The 20,107-nt window shown below is 43.9% G+C and overlaps 1 long non-coding RNA gene across 1 annotated transcript; it reads right to left on the bottom strand.

Moving 5' to 3' along the window:
• Positions 1-15,412: 15,412 nt before the first annotated feature.
• LOC144119982 (uncharacterized) lies at positions 15,413-19,371 on the bottom strand. Its single transcript, XR_013312420.1, has 3 exons — positions 19,246-19,371; positions 16,155-16,301; positions 15,413-15,420 (listed from the first exon to the last, which is right to left on the bottom strand). It is a non-coding gene; the product is annotated as an uncharacterized LOC144119982 (long non-coding RNA).
• Between the last annotated feature and the right edge of the window lie 736 nt (positions 19,372-20,107).

Consider the following 20,107-nt stretch of genomic DNA (forward strand, 5'->3'; position numbering starts at 1 on the left):
TTAAAATAGTACTCAAAGAGTGCAGTGCAGTAGGTAGAGGAAACGAACAACGTATTGTTTTCCGTAATGTGGCACTCCTCAGGGAACTTTTAAATTCCACTTAATTGATTACCAGAGTATTTATCACGTTCTTAATATGCATGAAGGAACACGTGCGTTTCCTTAAGTTGTAGGGGGATTTACGAAAGAACCAATCCGGTGTTTTTTTGTACCAAGGTACCTACGACGAGGTCCTTTTTTCAGCATTTAAAGCACGCTAAATATGACAAGAAAAAAACACGTGATTGAGCACTTTGGCTACCTTATTATGGAATTGCCAAGCGTGTTCTGAATGAAAGATGCGCGCGCGCTAACCGTCTCGAAGTGGTGGCGCCCCTCTCAACATAGTCTTAAAAGAGCGTTAGCACATTTTTCTTCAACATGGAAAGCTCACAGCGGATAAGTAGGGCCATTATGGGAAATGTAACTGAGTGGCACTGCTTCCTATCCATTTGTGGGTTTACATGGCAGCTGACAACTACGTTCCGGTTCTATCGCATTGTCACAGCTGGTCGGTATTAGGCGTCCCCAAAGTTTTGTCGCTGACTTATTTTCATTGTTTATGTAGCGTCTTATGTGGGTTTGCACCTTTTCGCTCAGTTTCTAGTTTCTGGGCAGTGCTTTTCAACTTTGAACTCGTCACTTGATAATGGACAATGTAGACCACTTTGTAGTCAATGGAATTGTAAATGACTCATAGGAAGACAGACAGGGTGTTTTTAACGGCAGCGGAGCCACTGGAGAAAATGTATGTGTGAAAGCACTCATGCCAGCATCCACGCCGACCAAAAATCTTGCCAGCTTCTTATCTTTCGACCTTGTGACCTTTGAATTTTTTGCCGTTTTCTAGCAACAGCGACGCCACGTTAGGAGGTTGAAAAATTAACCACTCAACATCCATGACTGAGAGTAGATCCCGCGGCGGCGCGTCCAGATCAACTTCAAAAGCTGCCGCACGAGAACACTAGGCTATCGCCGCTTTTTTTCAGCATGATGTTTATTAAAATGATGCAATGCTTCACGCAGATGAATTATTTTGGAACAGTAAGAAGACAGTAACAAATCAACACACCTCAGCTACCAACCACGAGAAAAGCTCAATGCAGAGCACATATCTAAATCTTCATAATATGACGCATGTAAGTGACACAGAAATAGAAAATTGACAGCAGAACCACCTCATGTTAAGCCGCAGCACAAGCCAGTTGAGCAAAACCAGGAGCCAATCAGGCTAAACACAGGCGTTTGCATGTTTACACGTTGTAATTACGTTAAAAGCTTAAAAATTGATTTTATACAGCACATATAATGCGGTTCAGCACCAAAGAGGAGTTGTGTCTCAAAACGAAGTGAAACCTAGAATTGTTTTCAACGATTATGTTTTCAGAAAATTATAATTGATTTCCAGGTGAAGTTCGCAACCGAGCGACGTACCAAAATCCGCAAAAACCTCTAGGCGATGGCGCAGAAGCTAAAGGTGTTGCTACATAAAATACTGCAACGATCTGAATCCTAGCTTCCCCATGGTACTCCACTCTTCGGGCGTCTCATGTGCTCCTTCTGATGCTGAACAGCGAACCATAAATAAAGCCACGATAGTGTGCGGGAGCTCGGCGTCAAATGCCGAAGCAGGCGCCAAATAACTAGGACCTTTATTGAATCTCTACAGATTCTAAATCAGATACCATTTTGGAATCAGCAGTAGGACCTTCGCAATAGAAAATGTGTTATAGGTCTTTTCAGCGGCTGGTTCAATGCACGTAAAACTCAACTCACTAAAAAAGAGCAGACGATCATTAAATGTGGTGGCGCGACATTGCATTTGTATTAGTGGTGTTATATTTTGCTTCTACCTTGACTGCTGTCTCATTGCGTCTTGGAAATCGATTTCGCGCCTACTGTTTCGCTCCGCTTTATGGGCTGTATGTTTCGCTGTATGGGCTTCTGGAGAGTGCTGATGAGTCGGTAGGTGCTTTGTGGCGCTTCTGTCGGATGAGGCCTCACTCCTGGAGGCTTCAATCGCCGCCATCCGTTTTGGGACATGTCGCTCGATCATACTACTGACGCATTCCGACATGGATATGTGATAGAGGTAAAGGAGTTAAGAGTTTATGGAAGGTGTTAGAACTGGGACAAAGGAGGTTACCACGAACAACAATGCGTTAAAAATTTTTCCAGTGATCACACCATGTGATGAAACAAGTTTGCGTGTGCAGTATTGGTTTGATATTTACCTTTTACACTGATCACCTCCTCCTGGTGTCTTTATCATAATGTATTAAGGCTTAGCAGTACCGTTAGGGACATTATACAGAGTTGAGAGGGGGAAGGGTGGGGGCAGGCCGGATAGTGCGTGACGTACACCGCGAAAGGACACAAACAGTCAACGACGAATGATTCCGTTGATCTGGCTCAGGATAAGACAGCTCGCAATAGCTGAAAAGGCGTCTGCATGACCGAGAGATTGGGTAGTGTCGTGCCCAAATAATCTTCCACGCTGCTTTAAACGCGCTATCACTACATTCCCGATTAGCGGAAATGTGTCGTGCATTGGCGTCGGGAGTGAGAAGCTTCGGTAGGCTCCCTCTCTCCACTTCTTTCGGCTCCTGCAGGGCGGAGATAAGCGGTTGGCGCCTCTAGGCGATAATGGCGTGTGGATGACGGGCTCCTCTCACTCCTTTATAGCTGGAACTTAGATTGTAGCTGCTCTCTCATAGCTTATAACTCATAGCTGTAGAGTACGCATGTACAGCGCATGAAGCGTTAGCAGTTGCCTACAATGAAACCCTATCCCACCCCCTAGCCCACCGTCTTCTTTCAGGCTCTGCGCACGAGGAGGCAGAGGAAACCGCTATCGCCCTAGCCCTTGCACATTCGGACGCCAAATACATCTTCAGCGACTCCAAAAAAGCTTTGTACTTCTTTACCTGGGGCAGGATTCACACCTCCGCCTGGCAATTGTTGAACACACCTATACGCAAAATTTACCGCGCAGGGCAGAGCTCCAGTGGGTGCCGACCCACTCAGGGAACCCTGGAAACGAGGCTGCCGATACATTGTCCCTAGGTTCAATTTTCCGGGCTCAGGACAGTCCCGATCCGAGATTCTTGAGGGAGGGGGCGCACACCTTTGCGGAGCTCACGAAAATAGCCCGTTTGGACCGTCGTACTTACCCCCCTCCCCACCCATCTTTCATGCACTCCCAACAGATCCTCTTCAAACGCCTCCAGACTCGCTCTCTGCCATCCCCTCCGCACTTATTTCACTATTGTGGCACGTTCCCTGCATGTTTCCTATGTGGTGGCCCCCCTAGCCACACTCTCCCACATCTTTTTCGGCTGCATTGCTGACCCTCCCCCGCAGGAACAGCACGCCAGCTCGAGCTGGGAGGACTTGGAGGTCCTGCTCACGTCTGCAGACCCGACATCACAGCTTCCTGTTGTGACTCAGGTTGCCGACGTCATGTCCAGACATGACCTACTTGACGCAGTGCGGTATACGCAGTCGCCGAAGGACCCAGCAGGGTCTATAACTCACTTGCGAAATAAAGTTTTTCTTTCTGTCTTATAGCATGCCGCTGTCGCATTTGCCTGTCACATTAGGCGGCTGAGAAAAACCAACCGCCAGTATTTACACGCGAATGGGTTCAGGATACTACGCACCCTGATCCTCGAGATATTTTTTCTTTTGTGGGCAGTGCGACGACAAGGCTGTTATGTATCGAAAGGAATGAAGAACGCCAAGGTTCAGGTTCACAAAAGTCGGCGGAGTTCATCTATGTCGTTATTACGAGCATATGTAATAAAGCTCATACAATTTAGAAAAAAGCCTTCGTAGTGATGAAGGTACACAGACACTACAAATGCTGAGAAGGCGCAAGCGAAAGTGAATTTGCACAAAGTTCCCAGTAATTATACACCAGTAGTGCCCCCTTTGACAACACGGACTCGACCTTACGAGTAGTGCTGTCGCCTTTGCTGAGCTATTCTCCGCAACCACACAGATAAGCCTCAATGTGTTTTCGAGTGAGCTTCGGATTATTGTGGCAATGGACGATTGCACTTCCTCTCCATGCAAAGTACGGCCATCTTGTGGAAGACGTTGCTGACCTATGATAAATGTGTCACAATATAGCACGTTAAGGCGCGGATCCCCCTGACGGTTACCCGCCTTCCCACTACGGATCTTTGTGGCACATTAATTTCATTAGGCCGGTCGACTTGTGCGTCCGGTCGACCGAAAGAAGGAATTCGCAAAACTTCGGCTATTACACGTAAAACACCTGGTTATTTATATCAGAAGGAAAAGTTTACAACAGAAACGGAAATATTACGAAGAGCGCAGCACGGCTGCATAAAAGTGAATTGAACAAATTGTACAAGTGTAGGATTACGTGGCACGAACAATATACAAGATTAATTACATGGATGCAAAAAATAAATTAAGCTAACACTAAAAGGGTACAGGCGATGCTAGAATGTACAGGCACACAAAAACAAATAATAAAAAGCTGATGTGTGCGAATGGATTGTTCAAGAATCTACATTGCGAGCAGAGTTCTCATGTTCCGGCGGATCAGAGCAGGGGGTGACGGCGAGGTGGTAGTAGCAGGGTCGCTTTAGTAGGACGGTGGAAGCGCGGTTCCGCTGGAGGAATCCCAGGGACTGGATCTCCCCAACGCGCACTGCCTGTCGGCGGACGAGCCCGACTTTTTCACCCGTCTTGAAGGTTGCGCGGAGCGGCCGTCAAGACCTCGAGGGTCCCGGTCACTCCTCAGAGGCTCCTGCCAGAACTTGCCAGGCGATGGGAGGGGAGGGGGGGGGGGGCTCGCTCGTATAGTTTGGTATTCAGGTGCAACGTCATAAATAGAGCCCTCAATGGTAATCCAAAAAGTCGTGCCAGCGATTAGTTCTATTAACTTACTTTTTAGCACGAGTGTAAAGAAACGAGGTAGGCGCTATGCGGCAGTCCTTGTATAGAAACCGCAGCATCCTCTCTGTGGACTAATTCAAAGCATATTTTTCCGATTCAAATACCAGCACTAGGTCACATTGCCGTGATTTGCCCTACTGCCACGGCAATTAAATTATTTCGCCGAGAGTTCCCCTTTAAGCTATATCCTGCAAAGTTCTAATTGCTTCTACATTGTAGTCGTACACAGTTATTGTCCCAAATCCAAACTCAAACTGAAACGTTGCTTCGCTTCGAGCAAAAGTACAAGAGAAGAAAAAATTTTGCATACAAAATAATTTACGCACAAAAGAACCGAATCTTTGTGGAAGCGTTTATGCGAATTAGCAAACGACAAAGGACCCTCAATGGAGCGCCATCTATATAAAATTATTTGCTGGCCTTGCTCCCTCCTTCCTTTTCGAACCCTGTTGTCAATTAAAGCTTATGGGCTGTTAAAACTAGATCCTTCTCAGATTCCAGCGTTGTTTCCATCCTGCTGGCGCAAGTGTGGACTCTGGCCACCACAGGAATGGAGAGCAGGCTGTCCAGCGATTTGCCAATGCTTCCCCAAGTCACGGTCGAAAGGTCCAGGTGGTCTTTACAGCTGCTGCTGCTTTCGGGCGCAACGCCTGCACTGTCGTTCGCTACAACAGCGTTGGACCCGTGGCGGTGCTCATTCTCGGTTGGCGTCACGACGTGCAGGTTCGCACTCGAAGGATGGTCTTCGTGTCGGCGCTGGCCTTTAATGTCGGGCAGCGAAGACAAATCTCTTCTCTTTTTCCTTCTCACCTGCACCTAAAAATAGATTAGATCCACTAAGATAAAATTCCACAAGTAAGGCTAACGCCTGAATTACGTCACTAGAGTAAAAAATTCGCGAACGTCATAATGAATGTCTAGTTACACAAGAATTTCCAGGAATAGAACATCAGCAGATGGCCGCTTTTACCGAACAATAACGACTTCAATCGATTTTTTAATGCACGGCATACTCACTCCCTCATCAGTGAAAGCAAGCATTCCTGCGGATTCGCGCTCTGTTCCTTTTGGATAAAATTCTTCGACCAAGTCTATTAAGGCTAAGCGCTACGCTCTCGCTCGCCCCCTGAAATACCAATTTGCCATCGCTGCTTGTGAGATTCGCTACACAACAAAACAGAAAATTCGGATGCCTAAATACCATTCCCCCCAAAATATCTAAGAGACAAAACAAAGGAGTGGCTACTATAATGCTAGGTTCCTTTATGATTATAATATTCACACATGCATTGCGTACGAATCGTCTTTAAAAATTTTAGTTTGAATTTCCTCGAAGTGCACGACGCATTCAAAATCGCACCAGAAAAAATGTGTCTTTGGCCCTCGATATTTTTAGTAGGCCGCTCAAGCTTTACTTCAAACCTTCTTCTTTGAAAACCCTCAAGCCACACCTTTTCGGCCGCAGTGCCGGTCTTCCGCCTGCCTTTCTTCGCGTTGACGTGTCGAGAAGGCGTGCTGATGTTTTGCAAGAGCGGGTACTTGGCACTGCGTGAAGTTTGAATGGAGGAATCGCTCCACGAACGAAGCTGGCAGCTACGCTCGCTGACGCTCGGAGTATCGCTCGCGGCACGCGCAATGCGAGCCTGCAGAGACACAGAGATACAACGCCTAAGAAGACCCACATTGTGAATGTACGAGAAGTTGCTGTTTTCAGCTAAGCAGTGAAATTAGCTCTCAATTGGACATGGTTCTTACTTTCCCGCTTAAAAAGCTAAGAGCTTAGAGAGCCAGACGTCATGTCGTGTGCGTATTCTTGTACCTTAAACGCAACGTTACATGACCACTGATAGTTTGAGAGGAGCAGCCTGCATTCCATAACTAAAAATATGTATTGTCACGCAAGCAGTCAATTTTCACCAGAACACGTTGACAAGTGTTCATTTATAGTCATCTCCCTTTCGTCGTTTAAGCGCTACCAGCCTAACAGAGATAAACCTGTCTGCTTCTTAAAACAGAACACGACGTTTTCTGTTCCTCAGAGAATCATTTTTACTTATTTATTTTAACCCTGAGGCTCTCTATCCCATTAGGTACCACTTGATCATGCAATATATGACGTAATTCTTACTTTCAAATTAGCAGGATGTTGGAAGCAAGAAAACAACTGCAACCTTAAGCGATAATTGCAGTACTTCAGCTGGCTTTTTGCCATTGCCTTCTGCGCACGTGGTACGAATGAATTTTTACAGTAACCAAATATCTTCTGCAAAGTGTAGCTGCCAACCCACAACTCCGTTCGTCATGAAGATTGGGAGAAAACGTTTGAAAAGCTGAAAGTCAGGATGCAGACAGCTCCCGGATCTATCGGGTTAAAGTACTTTCGGGCTGCGTCAAAATCTAAAGAAAATAACAGTGCTGAGACTAATTTAGGCAGGTGCTTCCGTCGAAGCTACAGTAAGAAAATTAAAAAGTTTACGCTCGTAGCTCAAGTGTCGAGAACCTACGAGCGCATGGGCAAATATTGTTATTTTTTTTAAATATGCAGTGGTACCTCATTATTCTTGGCACCTTGGTTCCGGTGCAAGGCTTTCCATAAAGCGAATCGTCCGCAATAACTAATTTTGAAGAAAACAAAATGCTTAGGAAAAAAGGTTCCACGCCAGCTAGGTCTGCTAATGAGCTTAGTGGTGGGCACTGCAGTAGCAATTAGAAAAAAAACCTTGGGAGCTTCAAGGACTTGATTCTAGTCGTCATTAAGTTTAAAACAATTCGGTGCAGTTAAGAGCACCCAGTGTTCTATGAGACCCGTGACGACGTTTATTGGCGTTATATATCTTACTACGACTGTTCAAATCTCCCCACAAGTGGTACACACACGTGCTGAGTCGGCAGACAGCTGCTGAATGCGGCTTTAAAAATTCTGCACGCAAAAGAGCTTTCATCCCAACTATTCTTGCAATCCAGCAAATGGGTAGTGTTCGGCAAAGTGCATGGGCGGGCATCTCGAAGCTGTAAAGCTTGACCCCTCCTTCCCCCCAATAAAGTGATTACTTAAGCATTTGCACTTTTCCACTGCGTTCCAATCAGGCCCTGCATTCAGAATGAAGCAAAGGAAAGATCTGCTAGTGAACGTTGTCCTTATATGGGCGCGGCAAAAATACATGCACATCAATAAATTCTATGCATTCTCACTCTGAGAATTGTCCAAGCAGCGAGTTTTCATATTAATCAGGCGTAAGCACATCGAACGAATTTTGTCTCAAAGAAAACTGTCTGCAATTCGAGTCGTTCATATTAGAGGGTCGCACTGACGAGCCGCGACTGCATTTCTCTTTCAAAGTTACATTTCTGCCTTCGTTCACGGTACGATCTAGGTCACCGCCTTCTACAGGTGTCCTACTAACCCATTTCCTTACATCTGCTCACAGCCTAAACACAAACACTCAAAATCTATGGCTGCGGCACCGAGCTGGCGCTCATGCGTCGAGCTACACTATGCGAAGTCTGAAACGTGGCCACCGCGGTCAAGGACTGCTGCTATACATAGATTGCTTGCATTACTGACCATATCGTTATTGTGCGGACCGGTACGGGTCCTAACACGCAGCACCACAGAAAACACGTCTGAATAATGATCCGAGAATTCTATATTGAAACCCTGGGAACACTGTTTTTCTTTCGTGGCGGTGCTCAGGAGTCGGACATGCGTGCCGCAGAAAATATGGGGTGGTTTCGTCGAGGAAAGCCACGGGTAGGCAAGCAGTTTCTTAAATGAAATCCTGGATGCACTACTCTTGAAGACAACTGTTTGCTACAGAACACTCCATACTCCCAAGTCGTTGCTCCTCAGTTTTTGCATGCACCGAGCACTTATAAGAGCTTCAAGCCAGTATTTACTCAGTATGTAAAATATGTTTGACACCTGTGGAGCTAAAGCGAGTTGAGATAGCGTTTTTACACAATTGAGCTTAATGAGGGGAAGGGGAAACAGAATTAGTTAAGAAATAAATAAAACATCTACCTGCGAGAATATAGGCTAATCTTCCCATATCCATTTTTGTCGGCAACTTTAGAGCTAAGCAGGAATTGATATTAAATTATCGTCGGTTCACTTCATTGTTACTTTTATCCATGAAAGGTCTGAAAAGCCACGCAACCTTCCACTGCCACTCGAATTCAATATTTTAATGCGACGTTTCTGAGCACAAAAGCTCCTAACATATTATGTGTGCCATAACTCAGATTTCATGCACTAGTAAATTTTCTTGATTGTTGCGGGTTTGTATTAGTCATTTCTGTTCAGCAAAATATCAATGAACGCTGGATGCGTTTTAAAGCACTGTAAGCAACATAAGGCCTAGGATAAAGAGAAAAGACTATCTATAGACAACTATTTTTATGCCGCTGTAGAGAAAACACTGGTCTCTAATGCTTCACTAACTGAAATTTCTTTTAATATTTTGGCTGCATTTACAGGATCAAAGGCCATGAATTTTAAACCGCTTGCTTTCTGACATTCTGCTCTCTGAACCACTGTCGACTCATCAAGGTTAGCGCCTAATTTGAATGGCACTAAGACGTTCAGCCAAGGGTTTGTAGCTACAGCTACATTGCGGTAGCATTTGGAGCCTTCAGCGTGGCGGCGCTGCCACCCTGTGGCTGCGCCGCCACGCTGTCACGTGGTTTGTCACGTGGTGCGGAGCACCAGCCGGCGGCGCGGCGCCGCGGCTGACCAAGTGGTTCGTCACGTGGTTGGCACGTAACCAAGTTCCACTCGGCCAGCTGTAGATGTCGCGTCACTAAAGGTTCAACCAGAAATACACCACCGCCAATGTTTTTTAAAACAGTTGAATGTTGGGTCATTTATGAGAAATTTATTTATACGCCTTAATAAATTTTTTGACAGAGTAGTATTCCTTGCCTGCCAACTATCAACGGCCCCGGGGTATGGTGAAGACCTCGAAGAAGAACTGCCAGCGCCAAGCTCCGTGTTGATGCGAATGCTGTCCGGTGTTTCGCCTCCCGGCCCCATGGTGGTAACAGGCACCAGGAAAATGCTCGGCGTCGGCTCAGTGGCCACCTGGCCGTACATCATGGTACTTGTGTGTGGTGGGCGCCTGCGATTTTTGCCCAAAAATGAGTGTACGAACAATACGCCACTTGCTGAAAACTGAGTAATTTACATTTTCTTAGCCCTCCGCCACCTTAGCACACTGTGCTTGTGTGCGGCACTGGCAGCCACAAAGGTACGCAAGTAGTTCGTCACGTCAAATAAGTAAACTTTTTTAAGCAAGTGAACAGAATGCGGATGTATAACTTGCTCAGATTGACGCTTATTCAACAAGGCATCAGACAGCTATGTACACAAGTAATGCACAATTATCAGGAGAAATATTTTTTCAAACATCAGAAAAATAATGAGAAAAGGAAGCAGTGATATCAACTTTGTCACCATCATAATTTACAACAATCGCAAAAAAAAAAGATGTTTCTTAGTGCTCGCATTGCACGTGTAACCGAACAAAAGCATAATTTCCTCTCAGATAACCTATTGATTAAAAATGGGACATAAAAATCTTCGCATATTTGAGTATATTTTGTGTGTATTTTTCGAAATGTGTAATATTCCAGTTTCCTTAGTTTAAATTTACTTTTAGGATTGACAGTTTTACGTGCATGATATAAATACTGCTTTTTATATTGACACATTCACGTAACTGCTCCATACTTATAACGTCTGCGAGCTTTTCTGCTATTTTTTTTTTCATGTCACACGTTGGAACAGCGTATCCTATATTTTAAAGGTTTCTAAATAATTATAATTATCTCATTCTTTAAGGAATGTGAACAAAATCCGTGCAGAGTGATCCCATTACAGAATACATTTTGCCAAAGGATTTAAACACTGATTTTCCTAACTCTACGGCTGTCCAGGTTGTGATGTGGTACACCTGTGCTGACAGGGTCCTTAGCTTCCTCTGTACAGAGTGGACCTGCTTATTCCAATATAGGAAATCATCAAGCAAAAAACCCAAATTGTTTCCATAGGTGCTGTATTGAATAGGGTTGCACATGGAGTCACAAAGACATATAGACACTTCCAAACTGACTGCTGCCATATTGCTCGCTGGACTGGTTTTTACTCCTGGCGCTACTGAACGCTCCCTGGGCGTCGATCGCCTCACTGTTCACTAGGCTGCGGCGCGCCCCTCCCGCAGGTGCGGCGGATACGTAGCTACGTGGTAGATGCGTAGCTACGGTGGATACGTAGGATACGTGGAAAAGGCCTTAAAGCGACCAAGTGATCAGACCTTAAGAATGCAGAATCCGTCTCGTGTTCAGATGTGATGACCAAAGACTGGTAAAGATTCGTTAAGTGTCATTGAATGGTGTGGTCGGGGCAAAATGACATTTTTGTCCACAATCAAACTCATTCAAGCAGCATAACAACCAAGCTGTCACTAGCATGGCTTATTTCAAAACGACGTTGTCGTGCAGCCAGATTTTGCATAGTTTCTTTTTACGATTTGGCGCTATAGTCCTTTTGAATCCAGAAAACGAACTGGCAGGAAAGTAACTGGGCATATTAAGCGCCAACAATAAACGTCTAAGCCGCCGCGCTAATGACATATTTCAATTGTCTTAATTCAGAGGAAGTAAAATTAATATAGAGTGCGAAGAGGGACCAGGCCTGCTAAAGGGATGTTCATAATTCTTTCATGAAAACCTCGGGAAGCTTTCCCTTAATAGGGAGGTAGCATAAACGAGGGGGGGGGGGGGGGAATATCTTAATACCCCATAAGGGTTGCCTAGTTAGTGTGCTAGCAAATCGTATGTTTCGAACTGTGAACACGCCGCGCGAGCGAAGTGGCTTAGGCGTTTAGATGCTGAGCTGAAGAACGGAGCATTGAACTCTGGCCACGTCGGCCGAATTTCGATTGACATAAAGTTAAAACGCACTTGTTCAGCGTAACTTTAGTGCACGCTAACAAGCCACATGTGGTCAAAATTAGTCCGGTGCCCGCCACTACGGCATTTCTCATAGCCCATAGCGCATGTTTTATACATTCAATTCTACATACCATACTGTACCATAGTATACCACGCCAAGCAAAACCGTTCTATGTATGACACCTTTACGACAGCTAGATTTGAGCACCAGTGGAACACACAAATTATTCACATTTGACATCCTGTTGGTTGTAAATTACCACCCAGCTGAATACTTTTTTCGTCATCTGTAAAGTCTTCTAGGTTGGTGCATAACTACGACATCCTCAAATAGATCACCAAGGGTTTATGTCAAACAAACCAGTGGACGCTGAAGCAAAAGTTAACAAGGACTCCTAATTCGGCTGTGCATTGGCAACGCAATAGCACTTAGCAGCTGTTGATGCTTTTATTGGCAGTTACGTAATTTCAGGTTTGTTGACGTTACTTTTCTCTAGCTAACATGAATGCTGCCGACTTTTCACGTCACTCCGCTCCAGCCAATAGATGAATTTTTTGACCAACGATGCATTTTAGCCATGGTTTTTTCAGCAGCGCAGGGGACAAAGGTCGTGACAAGTGCACAGACAGTCAGCGCCGTGTCTGTGCACTTGCCACGTCCTTTGTCCCCTGCGCTGCTGAAGAAACCATGTCACACCAACTTGCCCAAGCTTCCACAGTATCAGTAGTTTAGCCAGTTCGCCTTCTAATGCTATGGGATTAGCAATTGCAGCTGTTTACCGAAAGAGAACGAGTGATAAGCACTAGCTGATTCGCGACGTCATAAACTAAATAACCGCCATGATTTTAAGAGCCCCTGATGGAATAAAAATAACCCGCACTTGCATAAAAGTCTCGGTTAGTGCCTCCAGTACGAAGGTGGCTGTATTAGTTGGCCTTCGCCATAAGTTGTAGTCCATGGTAGAGAAGCCGTATATTGAGGCCGTCTTCATGTCGGCAGCTTTATACCTATGGACATAGTTGTCTGAGTTGTTTTCCGGAATGGGGCATGAGGACGAGATAACGACTTACACAACGCGAAAAATGACGAACTAGTCTAACACGCTTTCCGATGGGCTCTGACAACTGTCAGTATGTATCGAGGATAGAGGATGTTTTCAGTTTAAACGTTTTCTAATGCAGTACCCTTCCCTTTGAAGAGTTTTTGAGCGGGCATTAATCTAAATGCATATGTCCCTGTTTTATGACAAATTTCACATTACGACATACTATACGTGAATTTTCGGCGCAATATTGTCATAAAGCTTCGTCTTTTTCATTGACACGTATGATCATTCCCAGGTGGGTTTCCTGTTAGGAATCGTTTCGCTGTAATTTTTAACACCTCCCTATATAGGGTTAAATTTCAAACAGCTTTTTATTTCATTTATTTGAGATCTATAGATGAACTGTCAAAGATTTCGCCTCCTACAAAAAAAATTTTTAGCATTTAATTTTTTTTTTCAATGAGGCCAAGGGAAGTGTGCAGCAAAGATATCAGTCAATACTCACTGCGTTTGTGGGCAAGGAAAGCTATCGGGAGAAATTTAATATCGGCAATAGAATTCCTTGTTAATATAATAATATACGATATCCCATGTGTAATTTAATGTTATTACCTATAAAACGTATTTAATAGTATGTAAACGCGTTATGAAATAGAACTCTAAAATGCTTTGCAAATATGGCTACATAATAATTGGCCATAGTAGAACTTGCTTTTTGTCTATCAGGGTCGATGCTCGTGGGAACGCATGCATGCTCTCTCAGTGTATCCCTTATGACTGTTATATTTTCGAATTATAGGCATACCACCTTAAGCCAGTCTTCGCCTCCCCGCTTTATATGCTCCGAAGTCACCCTTCACATGGTTCAGTAATTAAAATTTAAGGTTTAGTGGGTCTTTATACTATGTTTCGCCCAAACCACCGTGATATATCGATACCGAGTGTTCTCAAGTCTGCACCGTTTAGCAGAAGTAAGGAGACGAAGGAATTTGGTGCTACGATGAGCACAGGAGACATTACGACATGCGTTTGCAAAGATGAGGACGAGCGCAACCTCCACCTTCCTAAAATGTGGAACCTTAACGAAGCATGATCTGCCGCATAAAACAGCCTTGTAGCCAGCACGGTCAGTACACTGGTTGCGGGTCTTCTTTCTATAAGGTTTATGTTACAGTAAATCAGGAACTCCAGCCAAAAAGTAAATGACACGCTGAAAATTATACCTGCGAATTTTATGCGTTTCAGTAACACACCCCGAGATGCTTGTATTTGTAGCTACATGTTTGGGAAAGATGCTTAGGAAGAAAAAATCGTGATTGGCGTGATATTTACAAATTTCGATCGGACCGTAAGAAGTGCAAGAGATAGGCATTCCGAACAATGAAAAAACACCCTCGATCCATTCGGACGCCCCGCCAAAACTTCCAAAGTGGTACAAGTTCATCCCATTATTTGCAACGTTCAAAGACTGCGCTGTAAGTCTATGTATAGGTTCAAATGTATTTTCAATACTGAATGAATTTTGAATTTTCCAGGCTTTTGGCTGTCTAAATCGTCTCACTGTCTGGAGCACGTCTTTTTGTAAGCAGCTCGCATTAAGGCTATCGATTTTTTTGCGTCGTTCAAAGGTTGAAGAGTATACATATCTGCAGGTGCCAATCGTTTATATGTCTGCATGAATTGGAGATTTTCTAGGCTATAGGTTGTCCGAATGTTCTCAAGGTCTAGATGACGTGGGCTTGTAAGCATCTCGCATGAATGCAATTATTCGTTTTAGTAAGTTTTACAGAGTGGCAGGGGTGAAATGCTTCATTACGACGCTTCACGGCCTCAGACACTAATGCTTACCGAAGCAAACTTGTGCTCACCTCTGGCCGAGTACGTAGACGTAGACTATAAGCAAGAGGATGAAAAGAAAGCCTGAAGTCATGATCATGATGGCCATCCACGACGTAACTGACAGTGCTGAAAATAGAAAAGTAACTGAGAACAGTCGCTTCCTCACGACTGTAGCATTTGATTTGCAGACTCATGGTGCAACCTGTGTAAACATCGACTATGCTTAATTTTACAACTGTTGACAACTTTTGCTGTTGTGTATACTGTACTATAAAAATTGGCTTCCTTACCCGGCTCTAGGAAGAAAAATACAGCAGCCCAGATCCACACGAGTCTAATACTGGTGTTCGTTATGTCGTAGCTCTTTGGCGCTGTTTGGCAGAGGGCATTAGTATTGATGCGTATAATGCAACTAAAACAGAAACGTTCCACAAGGTTGGAATAAAAAAAACGTTTCTCTGGTTAGAAACCTATTTTCTGAGCCTGCTTAAGCCCACTTTGCCGTAATTACGGGACGTGTTATAAAATTATCTGCCCATGGCCTCAACGGGTCAATTCTTACTGAAGAAGCATGACCTTTGGTAAACTTGACACTAAAGTAAATTTTACAGTCCTACCAAATATGAAATTTCTGCACAATCTGGCACGGGTCATCCGCATTTAGGGCGCGAAGGCAATAGAACAAGAGAGAATTCAGCGATGGCTTTAGGTCGTGTCGTAGTTAAAAATATTACACAATCATTTCGAAAAAAAAAAAGAAATATTTGTTTTCGAGTACGCATCTGCCGAATGACTGAAAATTATGCCTAATGCATGAATGCGTGGTATCGCGATGAAGATTGCTTTCGTTTAACCACGAATAGCTTTTTCAACAAAATACAAGTTTAAGACAGAAACGAATATTCACATGACCAAAATCTTTGAAAGATACAATATTTCTAGATTTACTTTTGGATACACTCTAATAACAAACAATATTTTTTAAAAGATTCTTATTTTTTCTAAGTAACATGAAACCTCTTTAGTAAGGAATGCCGGCTGTAACTTCAAACCATCAAGCGTCCAGGAGAGGCATTAAGTTTAAAATTTGGCTGTATTTTTCACGGAATATCTCTGCAGCCCGAACTGGTTAATGTATTGGTTTCGCAGCAGACGCAACATGTGACAAAATTCCTGGCTTAAATTGCTTCGTCTTCGTCTTGCACACATGTATCGTTTTTGACTGCGCCGACTTGATATAAGGAAGGTTTCGTGTGAGGCTTCTTGAAATTGGACATTCGTGTTTACTAAAGCCCACCAAATATTTTGAGTCTTCACTCGTATCTCGCTGTGCCAAACGGAGCGTACCGCTTTGCCTGATGGCGTGGCAGTGGCGCTCGTCTGAAGGCTGGTAACCCTGGGGGCAGTCGCATCGTTCATCCAAGCACGCTGCCATGTTCGAGCACTGGGCGCTGACGCTGCAGTTACTCCCCAGTGGCAGTGGCAGGTTGGAATCTGAAAGAGGAATCTCGCAGGATAAGGGTAGATCTAATGCTTTGTATTGTTTCTAGCTTCCTAGCTTGTATCGCAAACAACTAATGAGTATAAAAACCCGGGTAGTTTTGTCAGCATTAAAATTCTAACTTGAAGGTTCTGAAATCTAATATTTGTTTAATGTTATATTGCAGTACTTGAATATTTATTGTGCACCTTCCTGAACTCAGATTACACGAAGGAGGGCTAAGCATACTAAAAAAATTAACAGACTGCAAAAAGTATCGCCGGGCGCTCAAGAAACCGCGGCAAGCATGCAGTGGTAAAGGACGCAGACAGACAATTACAGTTACAAGGTCAACTTCACAGTGAAACGAAGAATATTTAAATTGATGTAAACTGTGACCCCTTGGGATTTGCTGGAAAGAATTATTCGTGCGCAAGTCTCTGTGCTGAAAAATGGACTCGTGTCTCAGACATCGCCTTTTTGAGGTTAAGTTTCGGCAAGCACCTTTCCTATTAGATATTTCTGCATATAATATGTAATATGGGACACATTTAAACTTGCGTTTCCTTGTATAATGAAGAGTTTCTCTCGTGTGTGCTTTCCTCACGTGGAAGCTAAACTGCTCTAAATAATTAGAGTTAAAAATTCCCCACCAGAAAGGAAGTATTTCTAACATTTAAATATATTGCTTTAATCATGCATCTTACACCGTGGAAGCATTTTGAAGTTTGAATTTGCGTTGTATGGGTAATGACTTTAGTTCTACGAAAATGTTGTTCCAAAGGAAGCCCGTTGTCTTTATCAATCACTAGTTCTTAAATGTTTGATATCACAGAGTCATTACAATTTTGCTCTGAAAAACACGACACGATACTACTCGCACTCACTGGTAGAATTTTGATATTTTTTTTGGTTTATTTCTAACCGTGACCAATTTCTTTTTGTTCTTAAATATCATCAACGCGAGTTCCCTAGTTTTCTTGCATCTGTTATTGCTCATATTGAAACAAAAGGTTATTCAAATAATTTATACCAAAGAAATCATTTACACAGTAAAACCTCACTGACAACGTGTTCCACGCATCGCCTGCATATATGTTCCTTAAGATTGCCGGCGCCCAAGAGCGCTTGCCAACGTTCACCAAGATAGAAAACAATTCAGAAACGCGCAATGCTTTTCTGTTGATACCCAGTGGATTTCAAGTGATTAATGTAGAGTAATTGCTTTGACGCATTAATGTCCTGTATACCCTTCGAAGGTAGAATAAACGAATGCTTTGTTCCTATATTGTAAACATTTCGCGGACCAAATTTAATTGTGGAACAAAGAACAATTTAGTGCATTGAACAAAACTTTATCAGCTGAACAAAGAGAACCTAAATATTTTACTAAATCCGATTAATTTCGGCAGATCGGAAGGTATATATCAATAACCGCACCGACAACCTTGCTGTTAGAAGATAAAGATGACATATGCGATCATGTAATTACAATATTTCTAAAAAGAACCTGACTTAAGAACCTAAGATATGAGAACATAAGTAATTGACCTGTAATATTAAGGAGCGCCACGGGAGGCGAAAGGGGAGATGGGGTGGAATCACCAGGTGGCGCTGATTATTCGTATCAAGTAGCATCTACATCAAACGAAAGGAGGCATATATCTTCGGCATTTCCCTCCATGGCTCATTAATTCAATCAAACAGAGCGCTTCAAGTATGGCTGCCTGATTTCAAACATGAATTTATTAGGTTCTTCTTAGTCACTGCAGCTAGCGTTCATTTTTATGTTCAAAATTTAAAGACGAACATATCCTGGACAGCTGCGTTTGTAAAATTCCATTGGCGCGCCAGAGTTCTGACATGACCAAAATAATTTCCATCGCAATCTTTGAGATCATGGGATCAAGATCGTTATAATCGGCGAAAATATCTTCTCCGGCTTGGCGCAGTATAGCGCTTGACGTTTCATTTGGAAGTGGCGCACTGCAACAAGAAAATTCGATAATTGCTAAGCTTTTACCAGCAGGTAAAAAATTGTTCCACAGAGTGCCAGCTAAATTGTGTTCAGTGGTGGGCCGCATCCTCTTCACCGCACAAGCGTTCAGTGTGCAGGCATCGCGGTTGGGAACGAAACCGGACGATGCAGGTGTGGCTGCTCTTGTGTGGCAAGTATTTGGCTGCTGACAACGTGGTATCGCATTTGACAGATGTAGCGAGGTGTCTTCAATCCCGTGAACAAAGGTGGCTTGGAAGTGTACATGTCCGGGAGAGAAGCATCTAGGAAAAAAAGGGCGATCTTTCCGAGTTGACTACTCCTGGCCTCTGCTTTCCGCAACACGAGCTGAGCGACAAAGACGGATGCCGAGAACATCTTCAGCGAATGTGATGCTCTTTTTTATTTCGTTTATTATGTGTGCTTTGTTATATCGCGCACAGCGCGCAAATGGGCAGAGGAAGCATTGCTCATGACTAGACGGAACATCCGGCGTGGATCAGACCAATAACACAGCTTTTCGCCACAGGAGTACCAGTGACTATCGGTAGCGGGATTTTGATTGGTGATAATTTTTTCATATTTAATGCATTATTTTCACCGATGAATATGTGCTAAGCGCGACTAATTTATCATGTATTTTATTAGCCTTTTCATCTAGTTAGTTTACATTTCAGGCAGCAAGGTTATAATAAACGTGTTTTTTTAAGGGAGGTGGCTTTGTGACTAGCGGGCGCTATGCAATCGATATAGGCTCGCTCCTATTTGTCCTCAGAGTAAATTTAATCTCGAATAGCTCTTAAGGAGCTGGCGAAGTGAAGAGCGTAGAAGATAGGTGTCACAATGGGAGTTATATCGGCTCAGCAATATATATGCTTATGGATGAAATGAATACAAATATCATCCCATGGTCCCGTACAGTATGCGTTTCGAACCATATTCAGACTACCTGCCAAGCTCACCGATAGTGTTGCAGCGCCTCGCCTTGGTGAGCGGCTGGAGGGACGGGCAGACACACAGGTGGTCGGTGCACGTGGCGCTCGCCTCCATCGATGCGCACTGCTCCGTCGTGTTGCATGCCACGAGCGCCAGAACTGTATCAAAGGAAGGTCAGTATCAGTGGTAAAGATTTATTTGCTGGCTGCAATAATTACAGGTGGCCTCTAAAAGGAATACACTGTGATAGAGACAACGAAGCTATAGCAAAATAGTGACCATAAATAAAAGATTCACATCGCCTGTCTAACATGTTGCAGAATGAAATTCTGCAAACTGCCAGACGGAAAACTGTTGAACTTGTAATAGGGGCTTTACATTGTAAAGTTGGACTTCGGTTTATTTTCTTGTCCACTCTCAATGGTGTCCTTTGCTATTATCTACGCCCTCAGCAAGCCGACAGTGACGACAAAAGAACGATTTAGAGCGTTTTAAAGTCTCAAAGCGACTTAGGGCGTGAGGGAACGCCTAGTGAAGGGCTCCGGAAAGTTCGACCAGGCGAGGTTTTTTTTAACGTGCATTGACATCCCACACTACACGGGCCTCTAGAATTGCACCTTTATAAAAATTTGACCACCGCGGCTGGGATTCAGCCCGCATCTTTCGCGCCAGCAGCCGTGCGCCATAACCAGTGAACCATCGCGGCGGCCTACCGACAGAAGGAACAAAAACAGTTGCCAATTCCTAGTCCCTAGTTTTGTTTAGTAACATGCATTGGCCGAACATTGTCACGAGTCGCTTAATATCACAAGGTAATCACCGATTCCGAATCTCTAAAGGCTTTACCCTTGCATGATGTGCCTTTCTGTGGGTGTGTGAGAAGCTTTG

Source organism: Amblyomma americanum, chromosome 2 (assembly GCF_052857255.1).
Source record: "Amblyomma americanum isolate KBUSLIRL-KWMA chromosome 2, ASM5285725v1, whole genome shotgun sequence".
Taxonomy (NCBI): domain Eukaryota; kingdom Metazoa; phylum Arthropoda; class Arachnida; order Ixodida; family Ixodidae; genus Amblyomma; species Amblyomma americanum.